This window comes from Panthera leo, chromosome D3 (assembly GCF_018350215.1).
Source record: "Panthera leo isolate Ple1 chromosome D3, P.leo_Ple1_pat1.1, whole genome shotgun sequence".
Lineage (NCBI taxonomy): Eukaryota > Metazoa > Chordata > Mammalia > Carnivora > Felidae > Panthera > Panthera leo.
This window is the reverse complement of record NC_056690.1, coordinates 28,614,163-28,630,593: the sequence shown is the minus strand read 5'-3', so window position 1 is coordinate 28,630,593 and position 16,431 is coordinate 28,614,163. Positions and strand designations below refer to the sequence as shown.

General features: G+C 44.9%; 1 pseudogene; it reads right to left on the bottom strand.

Moving 5' to 3' along the window:
* Positions 1–83: 83 nt before the first annotated feature.
* LOC122203092 lies at positions 84–11,219 on the bottom strand (annotated as a pseudogene).
* Between the last annotated feature and the right edge of the window lie 5,212 nt (positions 11,220–16,431).

Sequence of the window (16,431 nt, the reverse complement as noted above, 5' to 3'; positions counted from 1 at the left end):
GGACTAATCCCGCCGCGCCGGCCAGGGGCGCGCTAATCCTTGTCTGCGGCGGCAGGAAATCCTTCCCCGCATCAGCGCGGGGGCTAGCCGGGCCGCGGGGAGGGGGCTATCAGGAAGCCCTCAGCCCCGCGTCGGTCTTCCTGGCCCCGAAAGGCTGGCAGGACTCGCGGGCACGGAGGCTCCACGGGGAAGGCGCGGAGGGCCGCATCCCCCGGCCCGCGGATCCTGGCGGTCCTCGCCCCGCTTTGGGAGCAGCGGCCTGAGGATGCCCCGACCTTGAAGGCCCCCCGCCCCCGTTTGCCCTGGCGCCTCTTGGCCCAACACTTGGGTACTTCCTCCTGTAGCCACCGAAACCAGGGCTAGCACCTAATCCCCTTGGGGCCCTACAGAGGTGTATGAGCAAGTCTGGAGAAACCCACCAAAACTGCCAGTCTCTTGGCTCCAAGACTGTTAGGCTCCAACCCTCAATGGGACCCAACTCTATTGGCAACCCCACGATCCCACTGCTCTTTGGCCGCCAACTCATTTCAGTGGCTTCCACTCATTTCAGAGCTGGGTCTCAACCTCCTGGAGGAAATGGGGGTGGAGCAGGAATCCACCTCTGCTCATCACTGAACATGAAACCCCACTGCCCGTGCCCCCAGTTCTCTACCTTCTCTACTGAGTCAGGGGAGCCTTCCAGACACCATCCAAGGGCCCACTCCAGTGGTCTGGAGCGACCCCTCCTTCGGCTTCCTATATGTCCTGGAATCCCCTCCGAAAAACATTAAACACCCCTGCCCCACCCTCTTCATAGCCATGCTTCTCAAGCTTGCATGGCTTGCACGGGCTGTCCACCTCCTTACTCTTCAGGCCAGTCCGACTGTCCACACTCTCCTCCCCTGATCCCAGGTCATGCTGCCCAACATTGCTGATGACTTGTACTTTGTGAAATTCACTGAAGACTGTTCGTTTCAAGTAAGTAGCACTGAACAGCCAGCCAGGCAGTTCAGCGAAAGACCCTCTTCTCTGGACCTCTGAAAAAGGTTAGTGCTCACGGGACAGAGCAACAGACTGCCTGGTTTATATCCCAGCTGTCACTTTCTGGCCGTGGGACCTTCCATAGTGTCCTTCACCCCCCTGTGCCTTGGTTTCCCAATCTATAAACTGGCATCATAATAGCAATCTAACTCAAGAGGTGCTCTTAGGACTCAACCAATCACTATGTGTGAAACATTAGAACTTGGTTGGGCATGTGGGGGTTCCATGAATGGTGGGTGCCATTGCAGGGCAACGCACTCACATTCCCAGCCTCTCCTCCCACCTCACACATCCTTGTTCAGACTCCTTTGCTGACTCCAAGCTGGTATCAGTGAAAAGACTTTGGACGTCAGGTGGCAGAACCTGCTGACTCAACTCCTGACACAAGAGTCCTAAAAAAAGGACTCTTTATTGCCCAGTTTATTTATTTCGAGAGAGAGAGAGAAAGCACGAGTCGGGGAGGGGCAGAGAGAGAGGAGAGAATCCAAGCAGGCTCTGCACTGTGAGCACAAAACCCCATGTGGGGCTCGAATCCATGAACCGCAAGATCGTGACCTGAGCCAAAGTCTGATGCTTAACAGATTGAGTCACCCAGGCACCTCAGAACTTGTTAATCTACATGCTCAGTGAAGAAACCGTCACCTTTGTGAGTGGCTCTGCCACTCTCAGCCTGCCTCATGGTTACAATAGGGCTGCCACAGCCCTATACCTCCCATCTCTTCCCATGGATGCTGGGGGAAACCTCTCCCAGCACAGAACCTTCCTCATAGAACCGCACGATCACCATTAGTTCAGAGAGACACATGGGGAGGCACACGGGGATTGACTACCCATCAAGCTCCCTGGAGTTCTGCCAGGATGGGGGCAACAGAGTCAGTGATCAGGAAGATTGTGCCCTCCTCCTCCCAGCCCTGGCAGTTACTCCATCCCTCCCCATTCCCACCCTGGGTGGTCACCTCCTGCAGCCTTGAAGCTTCAGACACCACCTCTGTGACAATGACTCCCAAGTTGATACCTCTGGCCTGACCTCTCCCTCTGCTCCAGGCTAGTATCTTCCAAGAACCTGTTCTATGTCCTGGTATTTCCTCACCTTGATAAATGTGTCACCTACCCACCTATCCACCTGGGTAAATGCACCATCTCTTCACCAGTCCACCGTGGTAAAGGGGCCCACCACCCCTTGGTGCCTTCCAAACATATCCAGGAATTCCTTGGCCCTTCTCCCTTCAAGAACTGAAATCCAATTCCCTTCCCCTTGAACATGGGCTGGCCTAATGACTCGCTTCTAACCTCCGGAGTGCAGAAGGTCGCAGAAGTGACACTGATTGCCGAGGCCAGATTGGACAGCTAGGTGACACCGCTCCTCTCTCTCCCTCATCTTGGGATGCTTGCTCTTCGAGCCGGCCACTGTGGTGCGAGGAGCCACCAGCAGCCCCAGGAAGAGGCACATGTGGAGGTATTCCGGCCAGGAGCTGCAGCTGAAGGGCCAGCCAATGGCTAGCACAGAGCATCGTGAGTGAGCAAGGAAGCATTAGGGGCGGCTCCCGTCCCAGCTACCATCCACTGTCACCATAAGAGAGTCCAAACCAAGCTAACAATAGAGAAGATGGGTTATGTGTTCATAGCACTGAGTTTGAGGTGGCCTGTTGCGTAGCTCTGGATGACCAGATGGGTTCGGTACCAGAATAGGATGCTGCCGATACACACCCTAAGTCACACGACATTGGCCTTGGGACTGGACAGTGGGTGGGAGCAGGAAGGAGCTGCTGGGACTGACAGTGGGGTCTTGGAGGGAGGTGAGAAAAATCGTACTGGAAGATGGAAGAAAGGAGACCCTTGGTGTGGAGTGGCAAGAAGCCTAGCAACATTGCCACCTGTAGTAGCACAGGAAGTAGGACAGCTCCCCTATGGGTTAGATGGTCCAGCTGAGGAGATGTCCTGTGAATGTTTAGAGGAGTCCTGTTCCTCATTGCCAAAGCTTGGAAACAACTCAGATGCCCGTCAGCTGGTGAGTGGATGAATACGCCACGGTCCACCACACCAGGGAGGGGCCCAGGGTGGCGGTGAGTGACACACGCAGCAGTGCAGGGCCATGTCAGAAGATTGTGCTGAGTGGGAGAAGTGGGTCTCAGAAGGCTCCATACTGCGCGAGTCCATTTATATAACACTGAAAATGGCCACAGGTCTGGGGAACGGGTCAGTGGTTTCGGGGGGAAGAAGAACCAGGGGGGGGGAGTTTTCTGGCTAGCACCTGAGGGAGGCGGAGGGGAGGGTGAAATGCTGAGGGGGATCCTGGTTCCATCGCAGCCCGGTGGGGTCTGAGACCACCTTCAGTGAGGTCAGGGCGCACAGTCTCTCTCACTAAGGTGGCTCCCGTCTGGCCAATGCTCCAGAGAAAGGGTCACCTGCAAGTGACCAGCTCACACTGGGAACACTTACCCCAGCCCTGCCACACTCAGTTCATTGCATTTAGATCCCCAGGGTTCTGGTTGGGCACAATTTCTGTACATATATAGGAAAGGAAAGCTATTGGATGGGCTGTGGTCCCTGCTGCTTAAGTTAGTCCTGAGCCTGTAACCAGGTGCCATGTGTTTCTGCCCCCCCACCACCACCACCTTCTCTAGCTCCCACTCTCCCAGGAGCACTTAGCACTTCTGAAGGTCTGGGTGCCTCACCTGATGACCCAGATGCTCATCCCTGGGGGCGTGAGCCCCTGGGTACCATGCCCTCCTCAGGTTGTGCTGGCTGTAATGGCCCATTCGGTGACAGCTGGGGAGGGAGCACCACAGGACATCCAGTGGATGGGAAGATCAAACATCCCTGTTCCTAGGATCTGGATCCAGTACCCCTGCCAGCATGGGGGCCTTTTTGCTTGGTGGTATGAAGAGCCCAGGGTGGCCTGGTAGCTGTCATAGTGTATGTTTTGTGCCACTCTTACTGTGTTCCTGGTGAGATTACCCCCTTCAGAGACCCAGAACCTAACCTAAAGTTTCTAGGATGAGGACACAAGTTTCCCAGTGGGGTCGCTGGGAGTACCGGGGAGCAGGGTGTCCCACCTGGACCCCTGGGTCCACCAACTGAAAAGCTGCCACGTGTCACACTAGTTCTCTAGGTGCCTCTTCTCCGGACTTCCTTGTCTCTAAACTTCTCTTCTTGCTCTGTCCGCTCCCCGCCCCCCCCCCCCCCCCGCCCGAAGCTACTAGCTCAACTGTTTACTGTGGCAAACAGGGCTCCGTATCTTCTTTTCCTAGACACTTTCCCCTCCCTACTACGTGGATGATACAGTGCCCTGGAGAAGTCCTACCCTTTGGAGGGCTTTCCCCTCACTGCTGTCATTCAGGGCCACCAAAGGTGCAGAGGCCACAAGGGGGTGGCAGTCACTTGCTTGTGCAGCTTACCCGTGTCTAGATGTGCTCAGAGCTGATCCTGGCAATGCACCTCCATTGTACCTTAAGTCTTGGTGCCTCTGACAGTATTCAGCTCTGATGAGCCACCTGACCATGTGGTTACTTAATAGCCCAAGGTCAGATGCTCATTTCCTGTTGGGGCCCAGTAACATTCCAGGAGCTGTTTTGTGAATGGCGTGTGGCATGGTCTCACTCGAGAACCCTAAGAGTTGGCACTGAAGCTCTCTCACTGGAACCTGCCGGAGGCCCCACTTGAAAACTTTCTCTGCCATAGCATTCGCCACGGGCTCCGCCAGACCCCTGGGCCAGGCACAGAGCTGCTTGTGCCAAAGCCTGGACCTGCTGCAGACCTCTTTCCGCTCTGCGCTCTGCGCAAAGCTGGCATGCGTGGAGCCAACAAACCGCTCATGGCAGTATTCCCAAGTACAGAACGTCAGGCCTCCCAAACCCAAAGAAACCTGCAGTGTATACTTTCTTAGTGATAGGAGGTACAGGGCACAATTTGTCCTTTACTTTGAGGGAATGTTCTAGCATGGAACATCTAGCATAGGACCACTGGAGTCCTAGAGACTTGGTTTATCTTTTCATCATTGGGTTGTAAGAGCTCTTTGTATATTCAAGATACAAGTCCTTATCAGATATATAATTTGCAAAATCTCCCATTCTATGGTAGTTTTCCACTTTCTTGACGGTGTCCTTTGAAGTATGACATTTGAAAATTTGAATAAATACATTTTTTTCCTCTGCTTTTTTTTGGTTTGTTTGTTTGTTTGTTTGTTTGTTTGTTTGTTTTTAATGCTTTGGTGTTGTACCTAAGAAACCATTGGCTTGGGGCGCCTAGGTGGTTCAGCCGGTTAAGTGCCCAACTCTTGATTTCGGCTCAGGTCATGATCTTATGGTTTGTGGGATCAGGTCAGGCTTGGGATTCTCTCCTTCTCTCTCTTGCTTCTCCCTTACATGCATGCACATGCGCTCTATCTTTCTCAAAAAAATAAATAAACATTTTCAGAAATCATTTCCAAATCCTAGAGCACGAAGATTTACCCCAACGGTTTGCGGTTTTATAAAGTATACATTTTACAGTTTTAGTTCTTACACTAATTGATGTTGAGTGAATTTTTTAATGATTTTATTTTTTAAGTAATCTCTACTCCCAACATGGAGCTTGAACTCATGACCCCTAGATTAAGAGTCACATGCTCTACTGACTGAGCCAGGTAGGCACCCCTTGAGTGAATTTTTATATACGATGTGAGGTACAGGTCAACTTCATTCTTTTGCATTCTTTTGCTGAGACAACCTAGTTGTCTCAGCATCATTTGTTGAAAAGATTATTCTTTTGCCCATTGCATTGTTTTTGCCCCCTGGTTGAAAATTAATTGACCATAAGTGTGAGGATTTATTCCTGGATTCTGAATTCTGCTCCACTGATCTATATGTCTATCCTTATGGCAAAACCATACTGTCTTGGTAACTGTAGCTTTACAGTCAATTTTGAGATCAGGAAGTTGAGCTCTCTAGCTTTGTTATTTTTCAATGTTGTTTTAGTTATTCTGGTTCCTGTGAATTTCAGTGTGAATTTTAGAACCAGCTCCATGAGTTTCTGCAAACGGACCAGGTAGAATTTTTTTAATGTTTATTTATTTTTGAAAGACAGAGAGACAGAGCGCAAATGGGGGAGGGGCAGAGAGAGGGGGAGACACAGAATCCGAAGCAGGCTTCAGGCTCTGAGCTGTCAGCACAGAGCCCAATGTGGGGTTTGAACTCACGAGCCATGAGAGCATGACCTGAGCTGAAGTAGGTGGCTCAACCAACTGAGCCTAGACCAATTTGCGGAGTGTCGCCAACTTACCAACATTAATCCTTCCGATCCGTGAACATGGGATATGTTGATTTATTTAGATCTTTAAATTATTTCAGTACTGCTTTATAATATTTAGAGTATCTCGTTTTCACTTCTTCGTTAATATTCCTAAGTATTTTATCCTTTTTGACGTTATTGTAAATGGAATAGTTGTCTTAATTCTATTTTCCCATTGTGCACTGCAAGTGTATAAAAACACAATTGATTTTTGTACGTTGATCTTGTATCTTGCAACCCACTGGACTCATTTATTAATTCGAATAGTTTTTGGGGGATTCTTTTGGATTTTCTATCTACAAGATCATGTCATTTGTGAACAGCATTTTTACTTCTTCTTATACAGTATTCATGTATTGTACTTCATTTTCTTGCCTAATGGCTCTGACTACAACTTCCAATACAATGTCGAACAGAAGTGGTGAACTTGGGCATTCTCATGTTGCCCTTAATCTTCGAGAGAAAGGATTCTGTCTCCATCATTAAGTATGCTAGCTGTGGATTTTTCAGACACTCCTTATCAGATTGAGAAAATTCATTTTTTAAATTTAGTTACTTATTTGAGAAAGAGGGAGAGAGGGGGGGGAGAGAGAGAGAGATAATGAACAGGGGATGGGCAGAGAGAGAGAGGGAGACAGAGGATCTAAAGCAGGGTCTGTGCTGACAGCAGAGAGCCCAGTGTGGGGCTTGAACTCACAAACCATGGGATCGTGACCTGAGTCACCGACTTCAAGTCGGACGCTTAACTAACGGAACCACCTAGGCACCCTGAGCAAGTTCACTTTTATTGCAAGGTGTTTTTGAGTGTTTTATCATGAAGGAGTGCTATATGATCCATCCAGTTTTTGCAAGGGTCAGACTAACGAATTAAATCGGGTTTTATAGACATCAGCACCCTGCATCCTTTAGGTCTCTAGCCATGACATTAACCTCTGCTGTTCTTAAGATGCAGCATTACGTTCTTTAATTTTTGTGGGGAGGTAGTTCAGGAGCTTTCACTTACAACAGAGATCTGACTCTAAAGATCAGAACCACTGTGGAAGTTCTGCCAAGTGCGAAATATGTGTGCTGCAAATATATATTCAAAAACTGGATGGGGCACCTGGTTGGCTCAGTCAGAAGACATGTGACTCTTGTTCTCAGGATCTTGAGAGTTCAGTAAATAAACTTAAAAAAAAAAAAAAACCCTGGAAAAGTAACCAGTTCTCCATTTGTTACCTTATCCTCCACCCGATTCTAGCAGGGGGGCCATGATGGTATCTTGGGTCCCTGGTACCAGTATTAACGCGGAGCCTGCTGTAAAATGATCTGGGTTTTCCAAGGTGCCTGAGTGGCTCAATCAGTTGAGTGTCCATCTCCTGATTTTGACTCAGGTCATGATCTCAGAGTCATGGGATTGAGCCCTACATTGGGCTCTGTGCTGACAGCATGGAGCCTGCTTGGAATTCTCTCTCTGACCCTCCTCCCCTCCTAAAAATAAATAAACATTAAAAAAAAATTTAATGATCTAGGTTTTCCCTTTCTCCAGTATGCAACCACCTGAGTAAATGGACCCAGATCCTTTCACAGAAGGATTAAGACATCACTCCTATAGATACACTTTTCATGGTGTTGCTGGATCCTTACCCATGTGAAGGAGACTTCAGTAGATGAGGTCTGAGCCTGAGAACTGGCTGGAAATTGGGCAAAGGATTGTGACATTCCCTGGGTCCAGTGATCTCAGCCTTTTGCTCTTCTATTATTTATGTATGTTTGTATGTATGTATTTATGTATTTATTTATTTGAAGGGAGGAGAGAGAGACCAAGCAGGGGAAGGGCAGAGGGAGAGAGAGAGAGAGAATGTTAAGCATGATCCCACAACCCTGAGATCATGACCTGAGCCAAAATCAAGAGTCTGACGATCAACCAACTGAGCCACCCAGGCGCCCCATGCTCTTCTATTATTATTATTTTTTCTAATGTGGTAAAATGTACACAGCCTAGAGCTTACCATTGTAATGATTTTTTTAAATTTTTTTTAACGTTTTATTTATTTTTGAGACAGGGAGAGACAGAGCATGAACAGGGGAGGGTCAGAGAGAGGGAGACACAGAATCTGAAACAGGCTCCAGGCTCTGAGCTGTCAGCACAGAGCCTGACGCGGGGCTCGAACTCACGGACTGCGAGATCATGACCTGAGCTGAAGTCGGCCGCTTAACCGACTGAGCCACCCAGGAGCCCCTGTAATGATTTTTAAGTGCACAATTCTGTGGCATTAAGTATATTCACAATGTTGTGTAACTATAGTCACTCTCATTTCTGGCACTTTCCATCATCCCAAACAGAAGCCCTATACTCGTTAAACAATAACTCCACATTTCCTCCTACTCCCAGGGCCTGCCAACTAAGGGTTATGGCTGAGTTCCACTGAATGCATATGCCACATTTTAAAATCTGTAGGTGGATATTTGGGTTGCTTCCACCTTCTGACTATTGTGAATAATGCTGCTGTGAATGTGGGTGTACAAGTATCTGCTTGAGTCCCCGTCTTCAGTTCTTTGGGATACGTACCTAGAAGTGGAATTGCTGAATCACGGTAATTCTCGGTTTAGCTGTTTGAGAAACCACCGAATTGTCTTTTCATGGTAGCAGCGCTGTCTTACATTGCCACTAGCAAAGCGCAGGGGTTTCAATATCTCCGCATGTTTGCCAACATTTGTTATTTTCCAGTTTTAAAATTTGTAGTCACCGTAATGGATATAAAGTGGTATCTTGTGGTTCTGAATTGCATTTCCCTAATGATTAACGATGAGTGTCTTTTCATGTGCTTCTTGGCCGGTTGTATGTCTCCTTGGAAGAAATATCTATTCAAGTCCTTGGCTCATTTTTTAAATTGGGTTATTTTGTTTTTGTTGAGTTTACTTATATTATTTTTCCCAATATTTCATTATGAAAAATTTCAAACATCCAGAAAATTTGAAAGGTTTGTACAGGGAACCTCCATATCCTCACTACCTAGATTCTTGGATTAAGGTTTTTTTTTTTAATTTTTTAATGTTTTATTTATTTATTTATTTATTTATTTATTTATTTATTTATTTTTGAGACAGACAGAGACTGAGCATGAGCAGGGGAGGGGCAGAGAGAGGGGGAGACACACAGAATCTGAAGCGGGCTCCAGGCTCTGAGCTGTCAGCACAGAGCCCGACATGGGGCTCGAACTCACGGAGTGTGAGATCATGACCTGAGCTAAAGTCAGACGCTTAACCAACTGAGCCACCCAGGCACCCCTTGGATTAAGGTTTTGCTTTGTCACCTATGTATGCATGCATTACTCCACCTGATGCTTTACGCATTCCAAAGTAAGTTACAGACATCAATACACTTCATACCTAAAATCTTCAACATGCATATCATTAACTACATCAACATTTTGCAATCAACATTTGATTGCAAACTTAAGGTAACATTTATATATAGAGAATTATACAGATCTTGAATGTACCACTTTGTGAGTTTTGACAAATGTATACCCCTGCACTATGCAAACCCCTACCAAGAGATAGAATATTTCCATAACTCCAAAAACTTGCTTTATGCTCCTTCTCAGATAGTCACCATCCCCTCCCCACCCTCAAGAGGAAACCGCTGCTTTGTTTTTCAACATAGATTAATTTTGCCTCCTCTGAAAGCTCATTGAAATGGACTCCTACAGTACGATCTATTCTTGTATAAGGGGTCATTTGGTTAGTATAATACATATTTTTAAACTTTTATTTGCATTTATTTTATCCAGAATTTACTCCTGGGCCACAAATTTTGTTTCTTCAGTTTTTTCTGGGATATCTTTTTCTTCCGTGCAACCTCCTCCTCTGGTTTAGGAACAATCTACTTCTTTTCAGTAAAGATCGGCTCAGTGTGGCAGGAAGAGCTCATATATGGGTCAGTCCAAACATGACCTCTGTAAGTTCTGCGCTGCATCTTGGGGTTTTGTTCACCTGAATGTGCTGCTCAATGACCAGAGAATCTACATCCAAACCCTTAAGTTCAGCATTACTCTTAGCATTTTTAAGCATGTGTAGTAAAAATTGAGCGCTCTGTTTGAGCCTCTGATTCTGTGTCCAGCCCCACTCTTTGGCCTGGGCATACCTACCAACTCCACCATTGTAGTAACAGAATGGCACACATTGCTTCTATAAAGTGACAGTCTTCAGATACTTGGTGGCTTTTCGGATATGCATACCCTTGATGGCCTGGGCAGTTTCGCGTGTGTTCTTTCTTTCTTTCTTTTTTAAAAGATTTTATTTTTAACTAATCTCTACATACAACCTGGGACTTGAACCTACAACCCTGAGATCAAGAGTTGCAGGGGCACCTGGGTGGCTCAGTCAGTTAAGCACCCGACTCTTCATTTTGGTTCAGGTCATGATCTCACAGTGTGTGAGATTGAGACCCGCATTAGGTTCTGCCCTGCATGGGATTCTCTCTCTCCGTCTCTCTGCCTCTCCCCTGCTCGTGTGTGAGCATGTGCACCCGTGCTCGCTCTCTCTCTCTCAAATGAATAACTTAAAATTTTTTTTTCTAAAAAAAAAAAGAATTGCATACTTCACCGACTGAGCCAGCCAGGTGCCCTTCATGTGCGTTCTTAATTTTTTTTTTAATGTTCATTTATTTCTGAGAGAGAGAGAGACAGAGCATGAGTGGGGGAGGGGCAGAGAGCGATGGACCGTGGAATCTGAAGCAGGCTGCAGGCTCTGAGCTTTCAGAGCAGAGTCTGATGTGGGTCTCAAACCCATGAAATGTGAGATGAGATCATGACCTGAGCCAAAGTCGGACGCTTAACCGACTGAGCCACCCAGGCGCCCCTATGTTGTTAAAGTGAACATGAAGATTTGAACATCTTGATTTGCATGATTTTGTAGTTTTCTGGGTCAAGTGAATAGCGGACCATTTTCAGAGATCACCTCAGGCTGCTTATTGTAAGAGTTCAGTGTAATATTTTTAACAGTCATCCATCTTGTTGTGTTGTTTTGTGCCAGTCTTAGCTTATCAATAACCGTGTTGTGGATGGACCAGCCTTTATGGTTCTTATGATTGTAAGATGCTTTTCAGCAATAAACATCAGGAAACTTTGAAAAAATAAAAATGTATTGCTTACAGGACCTGGAACTTACACAGCACACCTGGGGCCACACAGCAAGGTCACAGAGAGAGAGGGAATGCACACGGACCTGGGGTTCTGGTGAATTTATTAAAAAAAAATTTTTTTAATGTTTATTTACTTACTTCTGAGGCAGACAGAGCATGAGTGGGAGAGGGGCAGAGAGAGAGGGAGACACAGAATCCGAAGCGGGCTCCAGGCTCTGAGCTGTCAGCACAGAGCCCCACAAGGGGCTCAAACTCACAGTGAGATCATTACCTGAGCCAAAGTGGGCCGCCCAACCGATTGAGCCACCCAGGCACCCATTTATTGGTGAATTTAAAACATAAGAGCAGGAATGTAAAACATGGCAAGAGTTTAAAAAAACAAACAAACAAACCACCCCCCCAATGGCCCAAATGGTCATTTATCAAAATCAACCAAGATCTCTAAAACAAAGGAGCCGCAGTGAAGGGAGGTAGCCTGGCTCTTTATCTAGTTGTGTGGCTGGCAGTGTGTTTATTGGAGATAGCCATCTCTGAAGAGGATGCCTCAGCCATCAAAGCTTAAATCAGGCACTCACATTACAAAAAAGAAACCCAACTGTCAGGGCTTACACTATGTGTGTGAATCAGAAATGTTTTCTTCTTATCACTGGCTAGTACTCCTTTGTTGTGAAGATAATTTCCTGTTTTCTAAAAATGTTATAATTTTACAATTTTTTAATTTTTTTAAAATGTTTATTTGTTTTTGAGAGACAGAGACAGAGTGCGAGCCGGGAGGGGCAGAGAGAGAGGGAGACGCAGAATCTGAAGCAGGCTCCAGGTTCTGAGTTGTCAGCACAGAGCCCGATGCTGAGCTCGAACCCACAAACTGTGAAATCATGACCTGAGCTGAAGTCGGACGCTTAACCGACTGAGCCACCCAGGTGCCCCTATAATTTTATATTTTAGGTTTAGATCTACAATGGTTCTCAAATTACTTTTCGTGTATGGTCTGAGGAAGGAGTTGAAGTTAAATTCTTCCCATATAGATAACTAGTTGTTACAGCACCATTTATTGAAATAATTGTCCCTTCCTTATTGCATTTCATTGGCACCTTGTTTAGGAGTCAATGGCCATGTAACTGTGGGTCTGTTTCTAGGTTCTCTGTTCTGTTCTATAGATCTACTTATTGATCCTTATGCCAGTAGCACAGTTGATTACTGTAGCTTCACAGAAGGTTTTGAGAAAAGCATAGATTCTCCAACTTTTTATTCGTTTTCAAAATTGCTTTGGATATTTCAGGTTCTTTGTATGCCAGAAAATATTAGAGTTGTCTTGTTAATTTCTTCAGAAAATGCTTATTGGGATTGTCTTTAGAATTAGATTGAATCTATAAATCCATTTTGGGAGAATGGACATCTTAAAAATATTGACTTTCCAAATCTGTGAACTTGGTATCTTGCTCTCCATTTATTTATGTCTTATTTAATTTCTTTTAAGGTGTTTATTTTATTATTATTGTTTATTTTGTGAGAGAGAGAGAGAAAGAGAGAGAGTTGGGGGGGGCGCGGATTGGGAGACAAAGAGAATCCCAAACTCAAACCTACAAAACCGGAAACTGCGAGATCATGACCTGAGCCAAAACCAAGAGTCAGACACTTAACCAACTGAGCCACCCAGGAGCCCCTATGTCTTCGTTAATTTCATGCAGCAATATTTGTAGGTTGCAATGTGATGTCTTGGAGGTTTGTTGTTCTATTTATTTCTAAGTATTTTATGTTTCTTGATGTTATTGTAAATGAAATTGTTTTTCATTTTCAATTATTTGTTACTATTACATAGAGATATAGTTAATGTTTGTATATTAACCTTACATCATGACTGCATTAGTTTGCTAGAGCAGCTATAACAAAGTACCACAAACTAGGTCATGTAAAACAACAGAAATTTATTGTCTCCTCCTTCTGGGGGCTAGAAGTCTGGGAAAAAGGTGTTAATGGGGCCATGCTTTCTCTGAAGCCTGAAGAGAAATCTTTCCTTACTCTTCAAACCTCCTGGGGTTTGCTGGCAATATTTGGCAGTCCTCGGCTTGAAGCTGTGTAAGTCCAATTTTTGCTTTTGTTGCCACATTGCATTCTTCCTGTGTGTCGGTCTTCACATTGATGTATTCTTTTTTAAAATTTTCTTTAAGTTTATTGATTTTTTGAGAGAGAGAGAGAGAGAGAGCATCCCAGGCAGGCTCCGCACGGTTAGCAGGACTGATACAGGACTCTAACCCATGAACTGTGAGACCATGACCCAACCTGAAACCAAGAGTCAGACACTTAACTGACTGAGTCACCAAGGCATCCCACACTGATGTATTCTTATGAAGACATCAGTCATGTTGGATTAGAGGTCCACCCTACTCTGTTAAGACCTCATCTTGGGGCACCTGGGTGGCGCAGTGGGTTAAGCCTCCGACTTCGGCTCAGGTCATGATCTCACGGTCCGTGAGTTCGAGCCCTGTGCCGGGCTCTGTGCTGACAGCTCAGAGCCTGGAGCCTGTTTCAGATCCTGTGTCTCCCTCTCTCTGACCCTCCTCTGTTCATGCTCTGTCTCAAAAATAAATAAAAGATAAAAAAAAGTTAAAAAAGAGACCTCATCTTAACTAATTACACCTGCAATGACCTTATTTCCATAAGGTCACATTTTGAGGTATTGGGTATTAGGACTTCAACATATTTTTTTTTTGGGGGGGGGACATAATTCAGCCTTGCTGATTTCATTTACTAACTTATAGACCTCTGTAATTTGTTTTTGTAGATACTTTGAGGTTTTCTATATGAACGATTATAACATCTGAAATACCATCTGTCTAGTTTTACTTTTTCTTTTACAATATTATAACTTCGATTACAATATATCTTTTTCTTGCCTTATAGAATTGTCTAGACCTTCAGTACAATGTTGAATAAAAATAGTGACATCAAACTTCCTTGCCTTGTTCCCAACCTTGGAAGGAAACAGCTCAGTCTTTAAGCCTTAAGTGTGATGTTAGAGGCAGGATTTTCATATATGTAGCAAGGATTTTATCTTATCTTAGATGTTTATTTATTTTGAGAGAGAGAGAGAAAGAAAGAGAGAGAGAGAAAGAGAGAGTCAGGGAGGGGCAGAGAGAGAGAGGGAGAGAGAGAATCACAAGTAGGCTCTGCATTGTCAGCTCAGGGGCTCAACCCTACAAACTGTGGGATGATGATCTGAACCCAAATCAAGAGTTGAATGCTTAACAGACTGGGGTGCCCGGGTGCCCCAGATGCAGCAACAATTTTAAAGCAACTATTATAACTATGTTCAAGGATATAAAAGAAAATATGCTCATAATAAATGATAAGATGGGAATCTCAGCAGAGAAAAAGAAACTTCAAGAAAGAGCCAAGTGGAAATTCCTTAATTGAAAAATACAATGTTAGAAATAAAAAAATGTACTAGATGGGCTTAACAGCAGAAGGAAGGTGACAGAAAAGTCAGTGGATTCAAGATAGAGCAATATAAACTACCCAAGCTGGACAGTGGAGAGAAAACTGATTGATTGAACAAATGAACAGAATCTTAGGGATCTGAGAAACCCTGCAGTAGGTCATAGGACCTATCGTACTTGTTCCTGGAATCCCAGAAAAGGCAGAGGGATAATGGAAGCATGTATTAGTTTCCTATCACTGTTGTAACAATTTTTCACAAGCTTGGTGCTTTAAAATAGTACAAATACATTATCTTACATTTCTGTAGGTTAGAAGTGTACACAGGCCCCACTGGGCCAGGGGTCAGCTGCATTCCTTTCTGAAAGAAAATCCATTCCCTTGCCTTTTCCAGCTTTTAGAGGCTGCGTTGGCCCCTGTCTCATTCCCTCATCTTCCAAGAAGTGGATAGTGGTTCACTTCCTTCTGACAATTGCATCACTCTGACTTCCTCTGCTCCCTCTTCCACTTTTAAGGGTCCTTGTAATTACACTGGATTCTCCTGAATACTCCAGGATACTCTCCTTACCTCAAGGTCCTAAACTTAATCACATTTGCAAAGTCTTTCTTTGCCATGTGAAAAAACTACATTCACAGTTTCTGGGGATTAGGTTGTAGACATCTTTGAGGGGACCATTATTCTTCCTACCCCAGGGAGGAGAAAAATATTTGAAGAAATAATGGTTTTGCTTTTTAAAAACTTAATGGAAGACATACATTTACAGATTCACCAAGGTCAGCATCCCCCAAACAAGGTAAAAACAAAGAAAGCACGGTTAGGAGCATCATGGTCAAACTGAAAGCTGGAAATGAAGAATAAACATTAAAAATAGCTGGAGAAACATGGCACATTATATACAGGTGAAGGATATGAATGTTAGCTGACTTTTCATCAGAAATGATCGAAAGACAAAAGACAAAAATGGAATAGCCTCTTTAATGTGCTGAGTATGGAGAATAGACTCATACATCCAGAATTCTATTTCCAGCAAAAAATATCCTTCAAGAGTGGAGTGAAATAAAGATATTTTTAAACAAAAACTAAGGTTATTTGTTACTTGCACACCTGCACAGCAAGAAGTATAAAGGAAATTCTTCAAGCTGAAGGGAAATGATAGGAGATGGAAACTCAGATCTCCATGAAGAAAAGGAGAACATCAGAAATACTAAATATGTGGGTAAGTATAAAAGACTATCTTTTTTCTTCTTATCTTAAAATGATGACTGGGGCACCTGGGTGGCTCAGATGGGCATCTGATTTCAGTTCAGGTCATGATTTCATTTGTGGGTTTGAGCCCCACATTGGGCTCTGAGCTGACAGCACGGAGCCTGCCTCAGATCCTCTGTCCCCCTTTCTCTCTGCCCCTCCCTAGCTTGCACTCTTTCTCTGCCTCTAAAAATAAATAAACACTTAAAAAAATAATGTCTATAAAACAAATATTATAACTTTTACCTTTCAACTTTCATGTTTATAAATATAATAATATCTCAAAAAACAGAGGGTGTGGCAGCAAACAGAACCATGCAATCTCAATGACATT